This window comes from Eucalyptus grandis, chromosome 7, assembly GCF_016545825.1.
Source record: "Eucalyptus grandis isolate ANBG69807.140 chromosome 7, ASM1654582v1, whole genome shotgun sequence".
NCBI classification, from domain to species: Eukaryota; Viridiplantae; Streptophyta; class Magnoliopsida; order Myrtales; family Myrtaceae; genus Eucalyptus; species Eucalyptus grandis.
The window spans coordinates 46,367,342-46,391,809 of NC_052618.1; the positions used below are offsets into that span (position 1 = coordinate 46,367,342).

General features: G+C 42.3%; 3 long non-coding RNA genes, 1 other non-coding gene and 1 pseudogene across 7 annotated transcripts; 3 read left to right on the top strand and 2 right to left on the bottom strand.

Moving 5' to 3' along the window:
* Positions 1-297: 297 nt before the first annotated feature.
* LOC120295504 lies at positions 298-6,326 on the top strand. 3 transcript variants are annotated; one of them, XR_005552904.1, is made up of 4 exons: positions 298-371; positions 1,376-1,499; positions 2,221-2,342; positions 6,308-6,326. It is a non-coding gene; the product is annotated as an uncharacterized LOC120295504 (long non-coding RNA). The 3 variants fall into 3 exon arrangements; XR_005552903.1 differs by lacking the exon at positions 6,308-6,326 and adding an exon at positions 2,455-2,526; XR_005552902.1 differs by lacking the exon at positions 6,308-6,326 and having other exon boundaries at positions 2,221-2,434.
* On the top strand, positions 5,014-5,609 carry LOC120295505. The gene is made up of 3 exons (XR_005552905.1): positions 5,014-5,169; positions 5,321-5,383; positions 5,456-5,609. It is a non-coding gene; the product is annotated as an uncharacterized LOC120295505 (long non-coding RNA).
* A 140-nt stretch (positions 6,327-6,466) lies between the features above and the next one.
* Positions 6,467-8,212, top strand: LOC120295588. Of its 2 annotated transcripts, none has more exons than XR_005552961.1 (3): positions 6,467-6,575; positions 7,103-7,195; positions 7,551-8,212. It is a non-coding gene; the product is annotated as an uncharacterized LOC120295588 (long non-coding RNA). The 2 variants fall into 2 exon arrangements; XR_005552960.1 differs by having other exon boundaries at positions 6,468-6,530; positions 6,621-7,195.
* A 2,015-nt stretch (positions 8,213-10,227) lies between these two features.
* LOC120296179 lies at positions 10,228-16,171 on the bottom strand (annotated as a pseudogene).
* Positions 16,172-17,476: 1,305 nt separating this feature from the next.
* On the bottom strand, positions 17,477-20,020 carry LOC104453801. The gene is made up of 2 exons (XR_005553330.1): positions 19,219-20,020; positions 17,477-19,064 (listed from the first exon to the last, which is right to left on the bottom strand). It is a non-coding gene; the product is annotated as an uncharacterized LOC104453801 (transcript).
* Positions 20,021-24,468: the final 4,448 nt, after the last annotated feature.

Genomic DNA, 24,468 nt, shown 5'->3' on the forward strand with positions numbered 1-24,468 from the left:
ACCCCGCCGATCGTGGTTGGGTCCCGACCATCTGCCTTGGCCTCTTCGGCGAGCGTGGACACCCAAAAGCCCGCTGCTTGCCTCAAGCTCGATCGCCTCCGCTGTCACCACCAGGTGCTACTCGGTCGAAGAGCCCCGCCGGTCGTGGCTGGGTCCCAAGCTCTAACCTTCGCCGCGTGTGCCTCCTCGGTGATCGCCGACCCAAAGCTCACCCGGCCCGTCCAGCAAGGATTGAGGATTGGTTTTCAAAGCATTGGGGAGGTGGAACCAACAGTTCTATAAGAAAAGCAGCAGCAGCAGCCGGCGTTGATGCAGCGAGCCTTCTCCAGCAGCAGTCGCTCTACCACCCAGGCCTCTTGGCTCCTCCTCAGGTTCCTCGCCTTCCCGTCTCCTCTCGTGTTTGATGTCTTTTTGCTTTGGAGCTTCGCGAGCCGTGGAAATTTCGATCGTTTGAGTGGATGCGTCTCGATCGCAATGATTCCGGGCGTTCCCGTGGGGTGGGGGGGGGTTGTTTGATCCGAGGAAGATGATGGAGCGTGAACAGTTTGGTCGCAATCTAATTTTGTCGTCTTGTGGGGTCGGGCTGTGTTGTCGGACGAGGATTGAGGTCGCGGGAAGTGGTTTGTTTGTTTAAATTTTTTTTTTTGCAGCTAAGGTGTGCAGTGCTTGTCCTTGGATACCCTTGAGCGCGTGTTGCGCAGTTGCTTGTTACATGTTGTGAAGACATCTTTCATAGTAGATTAGTTATCAGAAAGAAGGCAGGAATGCGGTAGAGCTTCTTGTCTTTCATTGTTTAGTTCGATTTGTTAAAAAACAAATGATCTGTGCAGATTATAGAGTTCGCCAGTTGCCGCTACCCATAAGGTACTGAGGCTGAAAGTGAGTAGCTGTTGTTGTTGGCCCTTTTCTTTTATCAGGAAATATATATGCATATATATCTACCTATACAGCAAAATTTATTGTCTAAAAATTGGAGTTCGAGACTGTTGTCTCAGTAATTCTTAAATCAAAATTGGAGTTCCAGACTATTGTCTCGGTAATTATATCTACCTATACAGCAAAAATTTGACTATCTCTCCCATGGAGTTGATAAATGATGCTTATGTGTCCATCCTTTTCGAGATTGACTATCACTAGTATAATGTTAAATGCATTAGATGGAGTTATTAGGAAGCATCTTTTGCTTCTCTTTAATGGCTGTAGTTGGCGGCTTATTGCCTGCTAGTAACTTGTAGCAAGTGGATGGGTAAGAAGCTGATAATCAAGGGCATTGCCGCGCTCGCGCGCATGCACTATGCTAAACTGAAACTAACATATGCTCGCCTTAATTATGCGCTGTTCATTTTGCCTGATATTCCTTTTGTGGCCTGTGCAGATGTCGTTGTGGCACCTCCCTTTGTATACATTGACCAGGTTAAGAATTCATTAACGCCACGAATTGAGATAGCTTCTCAAAACTCTTGGACTGGGAAAGGTGGAGCTTTCACTGGAGAAATCAGGTAGGTTGCTGTTACTTGTTGATACACAAGACACCAAAGCCAAGGTTTTCTCCTTGTTTTTCTTCACTTTATTGCCTTCTCTTCATGGAAGTTCATCCTGGTTGAAAGAATTCCAGTCTGCTAGGTTCCATGATATCATATGCATAAGTGATAAAGTTGGGACATCATGTCTTGTGAGTGATTAACTTCGTTGGTGTTTGAAGATCCTGCTCTAGGAAAATAATTATAATTAACAAGCCTACCACAAGTGAACCGAGGTGTTTTCATTTTAAAACTCAATAAGGTAATTGAAATTTCATATTTTTGCATATTAAGGAGAGGTGAAAATAGGGAATACTTCCATAGAATGTATCCTCAAGAATGATAATTGGTTGAGGATTTTGTTTTATTCCATGTATAGTGCATTTAGTCTAAATATTTGGTCTTTCTTTGTCCCTGGAAACTTTCAGATTATCCTTTTTGTGAAGCTCCTTCTAGGCGTTAGGTCATTGTTTCTCAAAACTTAGTTTACCATGTTTAAGATGTTATGATGGATCATGAAGATTTCAAAAAAGCTCCCTAAATTTTAAACTTTTTCTATTTATTTTTTGCTGTTTCTATTATTTTTGTGGAGTTTTTTTTTTAATTATTGATGGGTAATTGCTTGAGTTTGGCTATTGAGTTGATAATTTTACCCTTGAGTGTTTGGTGTTGTGATTATTTGGAGGTTTGGTTTGTTTAGGACGGCATTGAATTTCAAAATTCAATCTCTCTTCAATTCGGCAAGAACTCCAACGGACAAAGGTTTGCTCGCGTTAGTCAATTAATCCGCACGTGTAAGGTTATTCGATGGCTGAATCGGAGGTAATTTTGAAGTCATACTATGTAAAAGATATTTACTTTTTAAAAAAATGGATGGGATGTTATTTAATTTGTAAAAGTATTGCCTTAATCAATTTTTGTTCTTTGTTTGCAGCATGAAACTACTGATTTATCACATGTTATTCGTGATTTGGAAAAAGATTTTGAGTTTACAATAGGAATGGTTTTGCAAGTGAACTTGAAGCGTATCATAAATATGTGGCATATGCTATAGGTAAAGATTTGGAGTGAGGAAGTTTAAGATTAGAAAAATGATAAAGGAGAAATAACTCGACGTACTTTTGTGTGTAATTGTGAGGGATATTCTATCAACTCATCCGATCAAGAAAGAAAATATGAAAAACTTGAAGTTAGATGTGGTTGCCCTGCATTTATCAGATTTAAAGTTGAGAACGGCACTTATGAAGTCATAGACTATGTTCTCAAGCATAATCATGAATTTATACCGAAACATCAAAAGGCATTTGATAAGATGTGGAAGAATGATTTCTGACATTTTGCAAGGGGGTTTTAGTTGACATGGCGAAAGCTGGCATTGGGGGGACGGCATATAAGTTTTGGCAACGAAGCAGGAGGAAGCCAAAATTAGGTTTCATCTTACGTATAAGTTTTTGCAAACGAAGCAGGAGGAAGCCAAAATTTAGGTTTCATCTTACGTGATTGTCAAAATTTTTGCAAGGTGAAAGATTAAATTATAGAGGGGGGAGATTGTCAAAGTTTTCTAAATCATTTCCATTGCATGCAAATGCAAAATCCAATGTTTTTCTACGCATAACAAGTAGATCAAGATGGTAAATTGACCAATCTATTTTGGAGAGACAGTTTATCCAAATTTGATTATAATTGTTTTGGTGATGTGATGGTTTTGATACCACATATCGTACTAATAGGTATAGCTTGATATGTGCACCTTTTGTTAGAGTTAATCATCATTGGAAGAATACTTTATTTGGTTGTGCATTTTTATTGGATGAGACTGCAGATTCATTTATCTGGTTATTTGAGGTGTTTCTGAAGTCTATGGGAAATAAGGCTCCAAAAACTATTTTCACTGATCAAGATCATGCCATGGCAAAAGCTATTCAAATAGTGTTTCCGAATACTCAACATCGCTTATGCACTTGGCATATCGAGAAAAATGCTAATAAAAATATTCCACATCTTTACCAGAAGCCGATATTTAAGGATAAATATTTCTCAAGACTTATGTATAAATGCAAATCAGAGGATGAATTTGAAACTACTTGGAGAAAAATGCAAGAGGAGTGGGATACTGAGAATAACAGTTGGCTTCAAAGGTTATATGACTTGAGACATAAATGGAGTTCTGCTTTTGGTCGTGATATTTTTTCTTGTGGTATAAAATCAAGTCAAAGGAGCGAGAGCACTAACAATGTCTTCCAACAATTTTCTAAGAAGACATCGACCCTTATACAATTTGTTCACTATTACGAAGAACAGTTGAAACATATTAGAGAAATTGAAAATCAAGATGATTATAGTTCTCGTGGGACACCCAGATTGCAGATTTCATATAATGGGATATTGACACATGCTGCTTAGGTGTATACTCGTGCTATTTTTAGGAGGTTTTATGAAGAATTTCTTCAAAGTCTCTCCGAAAGAATTTCAGGTACCACTTTCGATGGGTTCATTTATGAATATACTCTTAAATGTGATGGGATTCAAAGTGAACATGTTGTTAGATTTAATCCCACTGACTTTTCAGTCTCCTGTGAATGCAAATTATTTGAATCGAAAGGGTGGTTATGTCGTCATGCTTTGCACATTTTGAATGGAAACATATCGGTTTCAGCCATTCCATCTTCATATGTATTGAAAAGATGGACTAAAGGTGCGAAGCAAGGGTATGTGAATGATGAATCTCATGAAATATCACCCGGTCCATCCACATTTAATCGGTTTTCCGCTTTAATGCAAAGTGCTTTTGAAGTGATGAGTTTGGGAGCCCAAGATGAAAATACTATGAGGATAGCAAAGAAGAACTTGAAGGCAACAGTGGCTGAAATTGCATCATACAACTCAAGTGTGACTATGACAAATGATGCTAGTGATGACGATAACAATGAGGCTTCTTTGAGTGAGATGCCGATATTGGACCCCCTTCGAAGGAAAGGAAAGGAACCAATTTATGGAAGGCTCAAAAGCTCAAGTGAGAAAAAGAAGAAAAAATCTAAGAAACAAACACCCCCGATGCCAATAAAAAATCAAGGTTAGTTGAGTGACATAAAATTAGTTTATTTTTATACTCACGTTATATGATTTGAATTAATATGTTTTTTTTTTTTGTAATGTAGAGCTAGCAGTCCAAGCAATGCCTGATGAGACTTATGTGCCAAATTTTTCAATAAATTCAACTCAGATTCGAAATGTCTTTTGTCCTAGCAACATTGGCGGTCCTATAGTTAGTGTAAATTTCCTTAATCAGGTGTGTTATTTTGAGTTCAACATTTTATATTTATATTCTATTAATTGGTTCAATTTTTTTTTTTTTTTATATATAGATGCAACCACAATCACGCCATGCCACCAGGAATTATAAATGGTTTTCATCATTCCCTAGTCGGAGTATTTAAAAGTTTGGATTACTATTAGAATTGGCTGATATATGTTGCAAATTGTAATGTTTATATTTAGTGGTTTATCATTTATAGAGATTGGAGTAGCAACATAAATTTCTTGGAAGGATTTTGTTACATTTTACTAATGATATTTTCTTATATAGGTGCAACCACCATATATCATGCGGCCTGCGAATATGGATGGATTTTCCCCATTCGCAAGTCAGGTATTTAAAAGTCTGCATTACTATTTTATTGTTGGCTGAAATTCTAATGTTTATTTTTAGTGGTTTATAGTTTATAAATGTTGGTTTAGCATAATAGATCCCATGGAAGCATTTTAGTACATTTTACTAATGAGATTGTTTTTTCATATAGATGCAAACACCATACATCATGCCACAGGGGATTATAAATAAATTTTCTCCATTCACTAATCAGGTACTTATTGTGAAAATCATTTTAGATCCTAAAATATTCTAATGCTTATTGATAATGGTTTCTTGGCGATAGATGTTGGAGTACCATAATAGATCTCCTGGAATCAATTTGAGTCGGGTATAAGTTGGCTCACTTCTTTTGATATGAGATTATTTGAGATACTATTTATGCAGTCACATTGTTTAGCAAACCATGCCTTTTATGAATGTATTATTTTAACCTTTGTACAGGGTCATCAAATTCATTTCAACATCCTGAGATTAATGAATTGAACAATTCTTAAGGCATAAACAAAGCATGGTTGCACCATAATGCATTGGGAGGTGAAGGATAAGTAAACAAAGTTTTCAAAAATACATCCTTGACAATTGTGAGTCATGCAAGTAAATGTCATTGCTTTGATGCTTGCTTCTATTATTTCTCCCGCTATGTCTGATTGTCTCTTGCTATCCTAGGGCTCAAGTTGCTCAATACATGAAGACTGAGTGAAGAGTGCTCGCAATTTCCAGTGTTATCATATTCGTTGTCTTGCTAAGGCAATCTGCATCAGAAGATAAAGGGTTGTTCCATATTCTTATCTAGACGTTCCAGTTAGTGTTCTTTCCTGATTTTCTTCTAATTGCACTTCTCCAGCCAGTGATTTATTTCATCAGATGCTGTAGGGTGACGTGGGAATCAATCCATTTTTGTTTCTGGAATTAATATGTGTCACATTCTGATTGGGCGGGTGTAATTAAATGAAGATAATGTAATACTTAACTTTACAGGAGGCTGGACCATATAATGGCAAAACTGTAACATTACTAGAACTCCTTTCGACCGTGGTTTGTCACGTGATGATGCTTCTTTCATTGCTAGAAGAGTCTATGGGAATTCTTTGGTCACGTAATCCTTTTCCGCCATGTTGATTGCTCCTCTGTGTAGGAATATTTTGTCAAACAATCTTAAGGGTTCCATTCCAATTGAGCTTTCCCGAATTTGGGTATTTAGATACCCTGTAAGTTTAGAGTTCTTTAGTTTATTTATTACCCATGGTCAACATGCTTGGATTGTTGCTTATTTGTACTTCTACGCAGGGATCTTTCAATAATAAGCTCAGTGGTTCTATCCCATTTTCTCTTGGTGACTTGGAACATCTGCTAAAGCTGTGAGTGTCATAAACTAGAAAACAACGATCACATGGAGATGGGAGGTATCATCTGATCTTGTGCTGACTGCAGTGTTTTTCTCTTTGGAGGAATCTTAGCAGAAATCACTTGACAGGATTTATTCCTGCTGAGTTTGGCAATCTGAGAAGCATCATGGATATGTGTAAAACCTATTATCTTAGTTGCCATAATTTCCTTTTGAAGACTGAGAAATTCCGGAGTCTCTAATTTAAGCCTCTATGTTGCAGAGATCTTTCAAATAATCATCTATCAGGCTTGATCCCTGAAGAACTTAGTAAACTTCAAAGCATATTCTCATTATACGCATTCACTCCCTTTGATAGGCCTTTGATGGTTTTCATAATATTCCTAAACTGGGATATATTATCCCTTTGATAGGCCTTTGATGGTTTTCATAATATTCCTAAACTGGGATATATTTGGTGCTTGAGATTGTTATTCACAAATTCTTCGTTGTTTGAGCTTATTCATTTGTCCCATACTTCTACATACATAATGGGGACCATTGGCTACATAGACCCATAATATGCCCGCACTTCTCGCCTCACAGAGAAGTCAGATGTCTACAGCTATGGAATTGTTTTACTGGAGTTGCTGACTGGCAGGAAAGCAGTGGACAATGAATCCAATCTCCCATCACCTGGTTTGTCTTTTGTCCAAAATCCTTGACTACCTCCTGTTTTTCTTTTAGGTCATAACTCTTACATGAACGAGACTGTTGCGAGTAGCGGATAGCCGAATCTTGGGCAATTGCATAATATCGGCAGTTTAGTTGCCCAACTAAAATTTTTTTTTTAGATCTGGTCATGGTATCAAACATGTTCTTTGCACGCTCTGTGAGGAAAGGCAAGGTTGTCATTCCCTGCTTAGAATTCTAGGGCTCTGCATGTTTGGTCAATCTTTGCAGTTTCGTTGTTCACAATAATGACTACTTGCATAATGCAAAATAAGTACATCTCGAGATTTCTCTTATATAAATTGCTTTGGATTCTCATTAGATCTTATCCAAAACTGCAAGCGATTCGGTAATGGAAACGGTTGATCCCGATGTCACTGCCCCATGTAAAGATCTCAGAGCGTTGAAGAAGGTTTTCCAACTTGCTCTCTTGTGCACTAAGAGGCAACCATCGGAACGTCCTACCATGCATGAAGTGGCTAGAGTCCTCGGAAGCCTATTGCTGTCCACAATCCCACTGAAGCAGTTATCTGCGGTAGGGTCCGCTTTGCTTCCGAGCACAAAGATCGCTAGTTACATGGACAAGTATGCAAATTTGAAGACTCTGCACTTGGTAAATTGCTCAGCCATGAGCACCTCGGATGCCCAACTCTTCCGTGAATTTGGTGAGGTGATCTCTCATAACAGCAACCTGGACCTTGAAAAGTCGGCTTAAGTAAGGATGGGTAGGCTTTTAGGTGGGATGGAGGCAAAGAGGGAAAATGTATATATGTGGAACTCGACTCTCTCTTGTTAGCAAGCTAGTTTTTGTACTTATCTAGTTAGTATCAGCTTTCTAGCTGAAGTGAAAAGGTTGAACAAACTCACTGATACTGATAGGTCAAATGGGGTTGTGCCCCGATTCTTACCATAAGCGTTGCGCTGTGTTGAAGTACATGATACTAATTTTTTCACATAGATGTAATCAATTGTCGAGTACTCTTAGCTCTGATGGTACAAAGTACCAATGAATGGATGCAGTGTAAAATAGATCAAAGATCGTTTGCCAAGTGATTTTGGTACATAGTGGAATACACAGCATCTAAATCTGGCTAGAAGTACCGACTTAAAGTTAACTCAGGTTTTACCACCTCAAGAATCTTCCTTTCCAAATTTTCTAGTAAAAGTCTTGGGTTCTGATTCAGCAGAAAATACACGAACATCTGAAATGGACTACTAACTTTTATTTGATGCAAGTGAACACATATACATACTACCAGTCCATCGTCCCGCAAAATACATGGGCAATGGCTTTGCACCTCAGATGTGGCTTTGCCCTGCTCGCTTCGTAGTTTTGCAACAACCTAATATCCTCGTGGAGAAATAAATTACTTAGTACAAGTGGAAGATGTATCCAAAACCTGAATAAAACCATACACCCCCCAAACGCAAATGAACCTCGTGGGTATGAAACCGAACTAGGCCGAGCACAATCTATAGATCTCAAGCTAAATCCTCAGGGTCAGCTTTTTCAGTCATCGAGTCTTCACTTGCGGAACTAAAACTCTCTGAGTTGCACATAGCAGCAACCTTCAAAACAATGCACCGTTGCTCAAGGTGAGCGGTCTTCTCTTAGATATCCCCACCACGTTGCTTCCCAAGGAAAAATTGCAGCTTCTGTCCAACATGTGACTGGATGCGAAGATATTTCTACACCTTCTGCTGTAAGCATTTTTCAATTTACGATCTCTTTAACAGATGAAGAAATAGAAGCATTTGCTAAGCTCGTGAAAGATTTTCACTTGCCATCATAGAACTTCGATATGCCCCTCCTGCAAATATTCAAAAGCAACCATAATCAATGGCACATAAAGGACGGTATATCTTCACGGATAGTAAAGGACCATTTCAACTCAAACTTTTTCCCGTGTTTGAGAAAATCAACTCAAGTCGAAATTTTTTTTCAGGTAAAGCAATCATTTTGACAGCAAGTATGCAAAAGCAGTCGCTTATCTCAGCTCTAACCTAACAAATCTAACCATCAATGAACTCCAACTCCAACCTTTATGAGGAAAAGAGCAACCAAATCTGATAATCCCATGATAAGTGGAATTTGAAAGACATTCAACAGGTTATGAAGCAACATCATAATGCTACCTCCGGACACAGGACTTCAAGGCAAGCCATCACATTGTCCTAACTTAGTGTTCTTTCCCAGAAGATCTCTAACCCTAGTTCATGTAACGACCAATCAAAATTTGCTTCAATCAGATGAAATTGAAGCACCGTGACATGGGTATCTCCCTACGATGATGCATGAACGAGCATCCACTCCATAGATCGATCAACAACCTTTCTAAATATAACAAGAAATCAAACAGATACAAGGACAATCCAGGAAACATCCTTCCAAACACCACCGACACAAGAATCTCAACAAGCATGAGACTCGCAGCACAAATCGATCTAGACCCCCAAACCCATCCTTGAGTAAAAAGCCCCAGTAAGAGAAAACCCTTAAAGATACCAAATTTTAACTCGGGAGCTCGATCCAATGACCTCATAGTAAGTTGGTCAGAACAAAGTCAAAGAAGCAAGCTTATGAGACTACAAGATAGAAGCAAACAATGAGATTTTCGTCTTTATAATGTAGCTAAAATGTTCACTTAGAGGTGTTGCATGTGATTAAATCCTTGTGAAACTCAATTGGAGTTCTGAAAGCACATTCGGAAGTATTCCCAACCTTCACAAACTCCTGAGGAACGACCTTTCTCATAAATTTGACCCCTGACCACTTTGTTGGGTACTACATCTATATGAGACATGGCAAGTCAGCTATTCAATATGTGTCAAGCTGGAGTGCCAAACATCCGTAAGTGGAAAACTTTTCTGATCTGCTATATTTTATTTGACATGCTAGTAGGGAGGCACATGACAGGCTTTGGAGACCACAATTATGAAAGGACATCATATTCACTCTCCATTAAGCACTAGAGCTTTCCTGATTCATGCACCAAATCTCATACCTACATAGCATGTGGAAGCACGATTATATCAAGACAAAACATACACATTCAGAACACCTAACTTGAAGCTATTTACGGTGAGTAAAAAACAAAAGAAACCTGTTCATTGTGGAGTTCTAAACTGTGACAAAAAATTCATATCTAGATGTAGCAGTTGCATCTGAATTCACTAAATCGAAGAACTCCTCGAAACAACGAGCATACAGACCACGATCATGGCTAGATCCTTCCTGAAAAGCATCAAAAAACACCGTCATGTCAACTTCCATATCAGAATTTTGTGGAATGATATGGTGGGTGAACGTGGTTCATCATAATGTTACAAAGGCCCCCGTTCAGATAACTATGATTGCCAAAGATCAAACCAATGACAATCAGATCTAAGAAATGCAAGCAGCAGAACTTTTAGCTCCTTAAATTCAGACATGACATAAGACCAATATCTGACAGAAGTATCTGCATTAATGGACCGTGCCCATAATGGCAGCCATACATGCATAATTCACAAAACACATCCTCATTCCAGATCAGTACCCTTTTGAATGCAATAAGAATAAAAAACAAAATACTTTATCTAAAAAGCCATACCCAAATATTTGGATATTTAGCTCATAGGGAGATAATATTCAGTGGGAGCATGTTTGAGAGAGAGAGAGAGAGAGAGAGAGAGACCATAGTGTGCGTCTTTCCTGAGTTACTTTGTCCATAAGCAAATATTGACACATTAAATCCATCCAAAGCTGATTGAACCAATGGTTGAACATCATTAAATATATTAGCTGCACATGCACCAGTCCTACTATAAGATAACAAACCTCCACGCAAACCAGCCATGTAGCTAGTATATACCAAATTTTTTTTCAAATGATGCCTGTTATGTAACAAAATTAATCATTTTCTAGCTCACCCTGTCCAACATGAGGTCCATACACCCTATCAAATTCATAATCTTTCTTAGGATTGGTACTGGTCCCATCACCAGTGTCGACACGGATAGTAAGATCATCCGGGAATTCTACAGCAGAGGGACCTTCATCTTCAAATAATGGTGTGGAAAGTGGGAGAACTCAATTAAGAAACCAAAGACTGACCTTTGGATGTCAACAACTCATTGAACAACTTCCTCTTCTCACAGACGAGCGGTGCTATCCTAGCCTCACCTTCAAGGGCGACTTGATCTGACACAAAGCACAGAACCTGTCAAAAACCAAAATGAGAAAGCAAACGTGCGTCGAGGCACAACAGACGCCGCACCGCCTCACCTAGTTTCGGCTTCTTGTCGGCGAGAACGCCGAGGTAGCGCGTGACTGCGTGACTCGATTGAGCTTCGTGTTGGAATACTCCTGCAGTTCAATCGCCTCTTGTCTCAGCTCCAAGTAATCCTGCCTCGCAAGCTGCATCCGGAAATCGCTCTTCTCAGAGCTCGGCAACAGAGAAGGAATCAACCGAAGCAAGAAGCAAAAATTCGAAATAGTCAAATCCCCAACTCAATCGGGAGCCAAAATAGAGCGCGAGACGATCGGGCGTTTCGGAAAAACCTGGACATTGTCCGCGAGACGCTGGACCTTGGACGCCAGCGGGAGCTGCGAGGGCGGCGAGGAGGCGGCGACGGCGGCGGAGATCAGTACCGCCGGACGAGGGGGCGCTCGGCTGGTGCTGGTCGTCGGCGTCGAAGAAGGCGGAGGTCGACGACGACTTCCGCGGCTCGAAGCCGCTCTGGACCTTGGAGGCCAGCGGGAGCTGCGAGGGCGGCGAGGAGGCGGCGGCGGCGGAGATCGAGTACCGCCAGATGAGGGGCGCTCGGCCGGTGCTGGTCGTCGGCGTCGAAGGAGGCGGAAGTCGACGACGACTTCCGCGGCTCGAAGCCGCTCTGGACCTTGGAGGCCAGCGGGAGCTGCGAGGGCGGCGAGGAGGCGGCGGCGGCGGCGGAGATCGAGTACCGCCGGACGAGGGGGCCCTCGGCCGGTGCTGGTCGTCGGCGTCGAAGGAGGCGGAGGTCGACGACGACTTCCGTGGCTCGAAGCCGCTCTGGACCTTGGAGGCCAGCGAGAGCTGCAAGGGCGGCGAGGAGGCGGCGGCGGCGGAGATCGAGTACCGCCGGATGAGGGGCGCTCGGCCGGTGCTGGTCGTTGGCGTCGAAGGAGGCGAAGGTTGACAACGACTTCCGCGGCTCGAAGCCGCTCTGGATCTTGGAGGCCAGCGGGAGCTGCGAGGGCGGCGAGGAGGCGGCGGTGGCGGCGGCGGAGATCGAGTACCGCCGGACGAGGAGGGCGCTCGGCCGGTGCTGATCGTCGGTGTCGAAGGAGGCGGAGAAAGATTTTTGTGAGAGAGACTTCGTGCGGAGAAGACAGAAGAAAGGGCACTTCAAATGGACTTCAAATGCGAAGGGCGGGAGAAGGACGCAGTCATTAATGAAGAGAGAGAAGGACGCGGCAAAAATTTGGCTAAAAGAAAAAGCGGGACCCGGCTCCACGTGGCCACACGTGTCGCATCCTGATAGGGCGGGCGCACGGTGACGTGGAGCGCCCGGCGCACCTAATATTTTCTCGGTTTTTATCAAACAAAAGTCGACATGTCATCGATGTTGATATCCTTAAAAAAATTCGAAAACAAATAGTACTTATAAGAAGAAAAGAGTACTAAAAATCAAGAAGGATCCTCTCAAATGAAATATAACTAAGAATTCCATTTTCAAAAAAGGATTTAAGATTTGTAAAATGACTGACATTACTAGTTATGATTGACCTCAAGCACTCAAAAGAAAATTACTCCTGCAAGAGCAATAAGAGTTATCACTAAAATCACCCATTTATGATCAAAAGAAAAAAATGATCCTTACCTTGCACGGAGAGAATAAAGATTTTGATGAGCAAAATATACAGCTCATGAAGGAGTCGAGAAGTCTACCTAGACTCGGGTTCATGTTAGGCCAGAGACCGAATAATTAGAAACTGCGAATCCATGTCATTCACCAATTTCAACAATTGGATCGCAATTGAGCACGAAACGAGAGACGACACTTATACCTTAGGGAGGATCTATCTCACAGAGAGTCTTGGCCGCTTCAAAATAATTCGTTGAACGCATCACGCAAAATCCGTGGAGCCCGTTCCTCCCTTCGTAATATTCCTTTCGCCAAACGTGTCTAGACTTTGACATCATTTCCCTGGAATTTAGCCAACAAACACTGTACATCTTCGATGAATAAATGCATCTTTCGAAGGCACGAAGCCGACCGCCTATGGCAGATCCATGAGACCTGTAGCCTTTCCGAAATAATAACAATTTGAATAATGATCAATGATCGAAGCTGAGTGAAAGACAGAAATGCATTCTTGGCGACGCCTTAGCCGCAGAGCAACCCCATTTTCCATACATAGGTAGGTTCAGGGACAGTTGACTCGCGCCTAAATAATTACAATCCTCCATTTAATTGCCCAAATTTTCCCCTTTTATTTTTATTTTACAGTAATTACAATCCTCCATGGGCCCTACACTTATGGACCGGGTTTTGGGCCCAACATGGGCGGACGGGCCTAAATAAGCCCATCATCACATGAAAACCCATTAGATACAGATAATTCTAAAGCGAATTACATATGGAAAATATAGAAAGCAACATTCTCTTTAGCTCAAAAGATGTCCTCAGTGACGTTAGAAAGATCGATTAAGTTTTCAATTACATATTAGATAACACACTTTACTCTTCATCAATCATTTGATATTGAAGTATCGTTCGGATCCATCATGCTACAAAATGAGAGTAATCAATGGGCCCCTTTACCATTCTGTATAAATGGGCTATCTAATTTCATCAAAGGGAACCAGTTAAATAGATCGGGCAGCTTTCTAGGGAAATCGGAGGTGGAGAATTGATACGAAGTCACAGCTCCGTCATCTCATCGTTCATTTCTCCCCATGCTAAGGGTAGCCAATCACATGTTTGGGGAGCTCACTTCCTTGACGGTTTCGTAGGGGACACTCACTAAGTTAGGTGCATTTGAATGCGGTCTCTACCTTAAATTTCCATGTTGACTCTTTTGTACCGCTGAGGGTTGAAATTCAACTTGTGTTGAGTAATGAATACATCAGGTTTTTAAAAGAAATACTGCCGAAGCACTTATCTCCTGTTAGCATCAACCTGTACCATCATATCTGAAGTCATCTAATTTTAAGAAAGGCTAATATGATCTCTTGACCTGTTCTAACGAGGAAGTCAAAATTGATTTGCGGGCGCTTTTGACGTGGTTCGCCTAGCTGCTATTTTCAAGCAATTCCTGCACCGGCTGTAGCTAAGCACGCACGCACCCACGATGAGCGGACCTTTAGGAGGTGGCGTATGGAGATGATATGCAGAGGAAGCTTTTATAAACCCTTTCCTCTTTTCCTGTCCAGTGAGCAGGAACATCATTGGAATTCTGACGATGAGATATTAGAACGATGGGGCCGCCATGAACGCGATCGAGAGCGACTCTTCAGTGCTGTGGCATAGGTTTTTTTCAGGTTTTGGGGATGGAGAGGGAGAGGAACTCCATTAGCTTTTGCTTGTGTGGAAAGCATTCGGGCAGTCCCGCAATTAGCGGAAAAGGCGACTACTTTTACTTTGGCAAGTAATGTTTTGTCTGGATTTGGAAGAGAATTTGGCCACGGAGCTTCTTCAGGTATCTCACGCGAAGAGAGAATTTTTCTTGTCTCCTTGATAAATACATTCTAAGGCGTAAAATTATTATTATTATTATTATTATTATTATTATATCCCGATCAAGCGTGGGATTTTTCATCTCATCTAAAGAAAATTCTTTCTAGCACATACATGGAGTCGACACCACATCAATCAGAGTCCAGTGCCTCTGGCCTCCCCACGCCACCAACTACGCCACTCGTCACGGCTGTGTCATGCCCGCCCCCACCATCATTTATGATGGGACTTCACTAAATCCAATTACATTGCTCTCTTTCAAGAACTAAGTTCTATCTGGTGAGTTCCTGCTCTTCCACTTGCGGCAGTACATGGGCTCTTTCGCTTATTAAATTGAAAGAAACCCGGAAACGTCACGATAAAAGCTCCCGTCAACCGATCCAACATCGAAGGGGCGTTTGAGCTTTCGAACAAGATACTTTCTATCTTTTATGAGGTATTTTAAAGAAAAATCTCATGATAATGACATCACCTGTACCTATAACACCTAACAATCTTTTCTAGGGAATTGTCTAACTGGGTCATCTTCATTTGAAATATATGTTTTCAAATAAACTAGTGAAATTACATATTGAATAGATGCCCATGGTGTAGGGACTCGAGAGAATAGATATAGGTCATAAACAACCATTTTGACCAAAGATAAAATAATCTGGAGATTCAATCTAAATCAACGTTGGGTAAGTGCGAGGTAATACTCAGCAAGAAGTTTGTTTAATAGCAAGACTACAAAGAACCATGGCCAATCGACCGAAAAGATAGAATTTCAAATCGTCACTCAAGATTCAAGAGCATAATTAAGTATGGTAAAAGCTGAATTTAGTAATGACTTTTGATGTGAGAACTTTTTAACTTTTTCACGACCAAATAGGCAAGTTGGACCAATTCGCGAAATGACTAGATCTCAACTAGTCACATGACGTCAATATTTTCCACATTTGCATCTAGAAAAAATCTTAAATCTCCCTCCGCCGAATATCTACTAATCAATCAATCAAATGGACACCACAAAAGGAAGGTGGCAACTAAGATAGTCTTAATCCCAACACCTTCAATTAGTGGGGCAGAATGACTTCAATGATTAAGCAAAAACCCCTCTCTCTCTCTCTCTCTACCTTTCCCTCTCGTTGACCCTGTCTCCAATCCCCATATCCCTTCGCCCACACTCAAGGGAGAGACCCCGCCCCGCCCCAGCACGAGAGGCACGTGCAGGGTCGCAGCCACGACCTGCTGAGTCATCCGACACTCGTCCCCGTTACCCTTCGGTCGCAAGATTTCCGTCCCTGATAACAACTTGGCGGGATTCCTGGCGCTCGTGCGGGGCCCTCCTTTCGGACACTTTGATGATAGGCCGTCGGTTGTCCTCTCCTCTCGACTTGAAATTGGAAGACAGCTAAGCTCGGAAAGGTACCCCCCTCCTTTAGCCACCCCCGCCCCTCCCTCTTTGTTATCGTATAGTGACGTGAAAATCGAAGAAATTTGAAGGGAAATTCTCGTGAAGAATAGACGAAAGAGATTCTGGCATGGCCCCACGGCCCGGAACAGGAACATCCGTACCTCCTCGGGGAGGGAAGAGGGCGGAAGAAACCCAGCTGTCCGTGCCTTCTGCTCCTCCCGCAATGCTTTCACTGCACACTGGCCACACAACAACAGCGCACGGGGACAAGCAAGTTGCTCGTGGATATTGCCAAGCGGATCTCTCTGTCTTTTTGTTAATTCCTCTTTGATAGCTCGTTCTCGTGAAACCAATTAATTTCCCAGTAAACCCACGCCAAACTCTCGTAATTCTTGAATGAACTAACATCGAGGAAAAGCTAAAAACGACCATTTCAGTTTAAGACAAAAATCAATCTACCTTACCAGTTTTCATGCGACGTCATTGTCATCAGCAAGTCGCCACATCTCTCGCCTGTCTATATTAATGATCTAAACCAGCTGGCGAGCTAAATGGTAAGACCCTAAATTATTGAATGGGAGTACAAATTGTACAATCTTTTTCTCAGATTTTGTTATGTACGTGCGACGGACTAGTAGCTGATCTCCACCATAACACGTGGTTATCCCTTTCTTCTTTTTGTCGATTAGAAAACCCATGAGTCAGCAGGCACCGACTCCGGAAACGTGCTTTGTCCTCTCCCCCCTCCCCACATGATAGTTCAAATCCAAGGAAGCACCACTCTCACGTGAGCAAGGACGAGCCCAGAAAACACCAAGGGGCTCGCAATAAATTAAATACCTACTTTTTCAGAACAAGGAGAAACTGAATAAACCCTTAAAAAATGAAAGGAATCATCAACCGCTTGAGATACTTAGGCACGCGACCTACAAAGATGAATTTACATCAGCCGATCGAGATTCAGACGACTCCTCAAATATTCTCAATCTCTACCAAGAATCATTTGATATTTTAGATCCCCACATGTCATCGGCTTTCCCCAAAAATTTTAAACCACAAGCACAAACCGAGAACATGAAACATTGAGCGCGAAATCACATCACGCAAGACCAAAGTAATAATGCCACAATCGATGGATGATCGAACACTTTAGACTGATCAGCAGCCAAACAAAAGTTTTTCCATCTCGAATTACCATATGATCAGACAATAAATACAGAGAGCAACGCAGGACATGTGTGAGTGGGAGATTGAGTCTTTTTCTCCTTCTCAGATCTCAGGACATTGCAAGAACACTCTCTCACGGGAGGAAAATGAAAAAACCCCTTTATGGACGGCTCAAATAGCACAAGAAAACCCAAAAGGGATTTCTTCCCCAGCTCACTCAATCCCTACTCACACACGAATCTCTCTAGTTACAAACGAATTAATTGAACACAATGACAAAACCAGTCTCAAGAACTCGATTACCAGTTAGTTCTCAAGAGTGTACTCGCTAAATATATAGATAATATGCTTCATCATCGATACTACTACTAATGTACCTATAGCTGCAAAACTTATGGGCATGCGATATTAAGGGTGGTGGCTCATCAATCCAATGGCCAAACTCGTCGTCCTCGAGCTCGAAATCGTAATCTGGGAGCTCGATCAGCTTGTTCTTGTCGAATCCGCATAAGGGTATATCACCAAAGCCCCAGATATCATCATCCACGAAACCCCCGAAGTCGTCCTTGAACAGCGAATCAATATCCTCCCCGGGGTAAAAATCCTGGATAGCCACATCATCCAGCGAAATAAGTGGCTCCTCCTCAATGAGTTCTAGGCAGGGTCTCTCCATGTTCTCCTCATTGGCATCAGCAGTGGCTTCTTTAGTCGAGTTAGACGCGGTAGTATCTAGATCGAGGACCGAAGCCGGAGAAGTGTGCGACAGGACGCTCTCCGTGTCTTCAGATGTGGATGGCCTGTTGAGCGAGTGCGAGAAGGACGCCTCTTCCGCCTTAGCAGCCTCGAATTCAAGCCTCTTGTTCTCGTACGCCTTCGCAGCTTCCTGCGGGGTGTCGAACGTCCCCAGCCAAATCCGAGACCCCTTTCGCCGGGGGTCTCGAATCTCGGCAGCCCCTTACCCCACTTCCTCTGCCGGACGCCCTTGTACGGCGAATTACATGCCCTCCTCTTCGTGCCCGCTGCGCCTTTCGGCGAGGCCTTCCTCTTCTTTTCGAGGCTTTTGAAGCCGTTGTTGCTGTCTTGGCAAGAGCTCTCGCTTGGAAGGTCACTGGCGCGGTGGGTTGAGACGAGGGGACATTGATCTCTCGGACGAAAAGCTTGGCATCGCCTTTCGGTGGTGGTCCGATTCGTCTTCGCTCGAGGAATCGTCGGTCGCTTCAGGATCTCGACAGAAAATTCGAATCTTCCTCACCCTTCTCGAGTCTACAGTGATCCTCGTCATCTTCCTCGGTTTCTTGAGCAGATTGTTGTGGTCTACAGGCTGAATCACAGGTTCTGGCATTTCTGTGACCGCAAAACCCTCACCAAAAACCCCCCTCAACGACGCCCTCGAAATTTTACCTCAACGCAAATAGATATAAAAAAATTAAAGAACTCAAAGAGGTCAAAAGGAGCAAAATCGGTGCGAGACCGGAGCTATATCAAGTGAAACCCCCTCTCAAGAACAAGAAGAGATTGGAAAATCGCTTTATGTGAAAACCCCCAAAGCACTCGACGCCAGAACAAGTCCTGCAAAACCCCACAAAAAAACAGAGGACCCAACACACAAATTTCAGATTCGATGTGATTGAACAGGAAATCCACAGAAAGCCCACAACAGAGCGATGGAAAATAAACGAACCATGGAAACTAAAAGAAAGGAAAAGGGCAAAAACCCACTGACCTTCTTGGCCTCAAACGCATCGAAGCAGACGAGGAACCCAGATTCGAAGCCGGCCAGAAGCAGCGCAAAAGCATGAAGCGGGGAGCACCCAACCCACCAGAGCGAGAAACAGATGCCCGAGAAGAAGACGACGATTGCGAAGAAGGAGAAGAAGAGGAAACAGACACGACCCAGAGACGAAACAGAGCCCCAATCACTGCCAATCCAAAACCCACCAACATAAATCCTCTCCCTCAACCTCAGCCTCAGCCTCACCACCACTCCTCTCCCACTTTCAGTAGCTCACTGTTCAGAAATTTCAGAGAAATGGCAAAAACCCAAAAATCGTATGAGATTCAACTAAGATATAGCCGAAAGGGGGAGGTAGAGAGAGAGGAACGAGAGGAAGATAAAAAGAAGCAAAGCGCAGCAGATGAGGAATCTATGGCCGAGATTTTCTCTTTCGAATTGGACGGAAAAATCAAGATGGGTTCAAGAGTGAAAACCAGCACCGCCGCCCGGTGTTGCCCCAGATATATAGGCCCTGCCCCCCCCTCGGAACAGAGTAAATACCGCCTTTGATTTTCTTTCTTTATTTTTTTTCTTCCCTCTTTCCTGCTTTTCTTTACTAGAATGTCACAACGAAATTCAGAAAAGCGCAAACCTCCATAACAAACAACAACCTCAGCAGAGGAAATATATTTCGAAAAGAAATAAAATTCACCCAACAAAACCCTCGAAATCGTCGCCGAAAAAAGTAAAAAAAAATAATTATAAAAATTAATACCTCCCCCTATAGGTCTCCTTCTCTCTCTCTCTTCCAGAAACCCTTCTCCCTCCATTCACCATCCAGCCGGGCGGTCGAAATGCCCGTATTAAATAAGGCCCTCGAATAATAACACTTTTCAGAATAGAAATAAATCGCCGGGCCATTTAATCAATTGACATTCTCGGAATTCCCCTGTTATGTTTGGTAAGAAAACTCCAACAATAGCTGTCGAAATTTCATTTGCCTTATGGAGCGCGGGGGGGCGGAGGACATGCGCATGGCTCATCCAACATCATGCGCATGCCGATGCCGGAATTGGCGACGGGCGAAGCCAATCCCCACCCCCCACCCTGGGTAGACGCGCCCCCGCCGCGCGCGTGCCGGCCAGACGCGCGGCGGGCCGCGCTCCACCGAGGGTGTGGTCAAGCCTGTCAGGCGCGGGGCGGGGCGGGGGGCACGCGCCCGCGAGGAGCTTGGGCTTGAGCCCCCGACCTGCGGGCCCCCTCACGGTTTCGAGAAAACGCATAGCCGCGGGGGCAATTTACAGCTGGCCCGCATTATGAAAGTGGGGCTCGTCTTGCCTGTTATTTACGGTCGTACCACTGAAGCTCGTGCTCTCTCGTTGGGGAGTTTGCCCCGGGAGTGTGGCTCGTGAGTCGTGACGTACGCAGATACGTCTTCTATTTTTTTTTTCAAGCTAAATAGATATATTATTTAAATCGACCCAAAAATATATATTATTTGCTATATGAGATAAAAAGGGAAAGATAATATTTTCCATATTTTCCCTAATTTGAAAAAATGGCGATGGCGATAGCGATAGCCAGTGGGACATCACAAATTTAATTTCGAAACTACCATATGCAGTTTTGATTAATTTCTTTATTTTTTTCCTATATACAATAATAATGCGTGTACCTATTAAGGAAACTCCATAATGTCATGACCCCTTAACTTGGAAATAGTAGCTGTAATTAGCAAATTTTCAGGGTTTTTCTTTTTAATTAAATTGGATTGACAACCACAAGTCAAGTTGGGAAATTATTCTTTTGTCGTGGAAAAGTCAACCGTCGCCTCTAAACTTCTCACTTCATTTTAAAATATTTAAGGCCGTCCTTTCAATGTTAGAAGTTCAATTTTATTTTGGATGACGATTTTATATCTTCAACATAACTTCGTGATATATAGTTCTTGAAGCTCATTGTGAAATTGATTCAAAAAGTTTCAAATTGACAAAGTACCTCTTTTCTTTAATTTATTAGCTGCAAATTTTAGCTTGGGTCTTACATTATATTCGAAGTTCGCCCATAGACTAGGCTTACTTATCATTAAAAAAAAAAAAAGAAACAAGTGTAGAGACATCTCAATGAAACACTTGCACTATGTTTAAACGACTCGCTTGGTTGATGATATATCTCATTTTGGAATTAAGTAAAATTTCAATTTGATCTAATGCAACAGACTGGCCGGCAAAAGTTAAGCTCATCCGCGTGTACTTATCAATAACTTTTGACTTTTTCTTGCAAATTTTGACCTTTTCGTCTATATGTGAAAATTTGGAAAAGATGTGGATAGTTATCACAGAAAAGATGGACAATTATAACAAAACACATAAAATCTTAAACTATATTTTGAGCATGCCTAGCCATTAAGGCACTTCCCTTATTCTAACGCGAGAATTCAAAATCTAATCATTTGAGCTCACCACTCTTGCTTGGGAAAAAAATGTCACGATTGTAATTGCGTCAAATACGTACCCAATACAAAAAATTACCTACTTTTAAAAAAAAAATACTTACCTACTTTACTACCAAAAAAAATGCATACCTACTTTACTATAAAAAAATTAAAAAAACGTACCTAGTCGCTTCTGGCCATAGTCAAACATGAATTAAATTTGACAGCATTACAAAGATGCTCGGTTTGACCAAAAAGCACATGGATGGATTTTAATCGGTCGGAATTGACAAAGTACAAAAGCTTAATAGAAAGTCTTTTGCTAATTATTCATCGGTTTCTTGCTTTTTGTTTTCGTAATAATTATCCCAACTTCTTCTATTTTTATTATTATTATTATTATTATTTTTGCTTCCATCGCAACTTCTTCTATAGTAGAAGGAAAAATTGCCAAAGACCCTCCTATAGAATTTCCTTATCCAAAAGACTTGTCAGCGTAGAAATTTACTCCAAACGCCCACCAAGCAAATCACCATGCTCAACTTAACCCCTGGCTTTTTACCGGCGGTGAAAACCTGAGTCCGGGGTGGCGCACGCGCCAATTTCCGCCGCTGGCTAAGGCCAATCTTGTCCAGAGGACCCATTTTTCGCGTCGAAGTTGCCCCTGACCAAACCCAAAGGGCTGGAGCTGATCACGTGACCGTCGCGTGCTCGCCTGTGGAAGCGTCGGTTCGAGATCCGGTAATCCTTTTTGGTTTCAGAAAATTGTAAAGAAAATTGCCACTGATAGGGTATAATTTTCCTTTCAGTAGACGTCCATCCCGCACTCCCTTCCTGCCAAAGATACCGCCGCCTTATCACATTACAAGGCTCATTGCTGGCCACATATAATAATTACTTTCGACCAAAAAAAATCAATAAAATCACTTCACATTTTTCCTAATACTTTTCTAATTATTAATTCATTCAATATAATATACAAGGAAAAAAAGGGCTCTTTTTTCTTTTTCCTTTCCCATCTCAGGACAAAAAGCCTGCGCCACGTGACTCTGTCCGCATGGAGATGGGGGCGAATCCCAGAGATCCGACGGCCAGCAACACCCGATCCCCCTCTGCCACCTCGTCCGACCGTACCAACTTAGCTCGCGAGCGGGAAAAGGCCCGCCGTGTCGAGCCACGGATTCTGTCCTATTAATTAAGATATTTCGTCCCCACCCAGTATTTAAAAACCCCGTCACCTGTCGCGTGACTTTTCTCCCTCCGTCCGTACATCCACATCCAGCCATGCATCCATGCATCCATGCATGGCGTGCATGTCACGTGGGCCGTTTCGGGTCACGTCTGTACTTTATTATTTATTGCCGCCCCTCCTTTGACTAACGAATTTTGAATCGTGTTTGATAATGGCGAGGTATCAGAGATAGCCTAGGCTCTCGAGCTAGTAGCTCGCGCGCACGATCAGCTAGTATTTCCTAGCATTTGTTAACTAGCGAAACACAACAGGATCATATGTTTTCTAACGAAGCGTGTCCACTAGTAATTTTGAAATGCACTCGCCAATAGGACTCCATTGACCATAAGCTTGGGGTAAGAAATGACTCGATTTGACAAATTGAAGAAGCAGCCTGCTCAAATTCAAACCATATTCAGTTCGAGCCTACAAAATTAATCACGTGATCAGCTTTAATTAGATCTCTCAAAATAGATCATAAATAAATTTCTTAATCCATATATGATTGATTAAGTTGTTAGTAGATGGATTTAGAATGATAAGACCTAAAATAATGTGAATGCTAATAGATTCATAACTTACTTAGATTGAACCTACATTTATGACTTTCTTTCACTCTTACTTGATCACACGCTCATCTTAATTTTGATATAAGTTTTTCCGAATTGGGTTAGATATATAAGTGCTTTAACAATATGATTTAGGATATGAGTTAAATTAGACATGGGTCAATGGATTTGTACCGCATGGAAATAGTTTAAAACTAGTTAAATAAGTCAATTTAGGTTAAACCATTTTTTTTATTATACCTAGACCCGACCCGATTCATCGACCCATCGATACAAATAATCGAAAGAAATTGTGAATTTCAATCGATTTTAGGGGAATTATGCATTTGTGGGGGATTAGACAAGTCTCTCTTTTTATGGAGGGGGCCAAAGAAACACTTGCTATGCCCAAAAAATGGGAGAAAGGTCACCGTCCCCCCCTCCTCCACGCTCGTCCACTCGAAATGATATAAGGGAGGGAGGGGAGGAGGAGGAGGAGGAGTGCTGCGTTAAGCGATCTCGTGCTTATCCGCCAGCGCAAAGGATCGCTTCCGTTTCCCGCCAATGATGCCGCCTGGAGCCACCCGCACCACAACCCCCGCCCTCTTTGGCGCCAAAGGTAGCGTGGCGGCCGCCCCCCTCGCCGACACGTGTACGGCGCCGTTTGAGCCACGTTGATTACGAGAAGTTAGACCCGATGGGCCATGCGCGAAACGAAACTATTCGAAGAGCCAAGCGGAGGCGGGGCCCGGCGGTTTAGGTAAATTGCAGCGAAGGCCCTCGCACGGGATCGTAGGCAGGCAGTGGCTCTGTTTTTGTCTTTTTATTTCCCTGCCTTTTTGACAATATCGCCCATCGCACATGGTCTCGGCAGATATTAGATAATTAAGGAGTAATTTCCCATATTTAAAAAAACAAATCGAATGCCTACTTTACAAAAAGGAACGACGACATTTCTGATAAATTCAGAAGCACAGGCATTCGGACCGGCTATTGCCCTTTGGGAAGTTCCGTCCTAAATTTTTCCCATGAAAACTTGCAGTGCG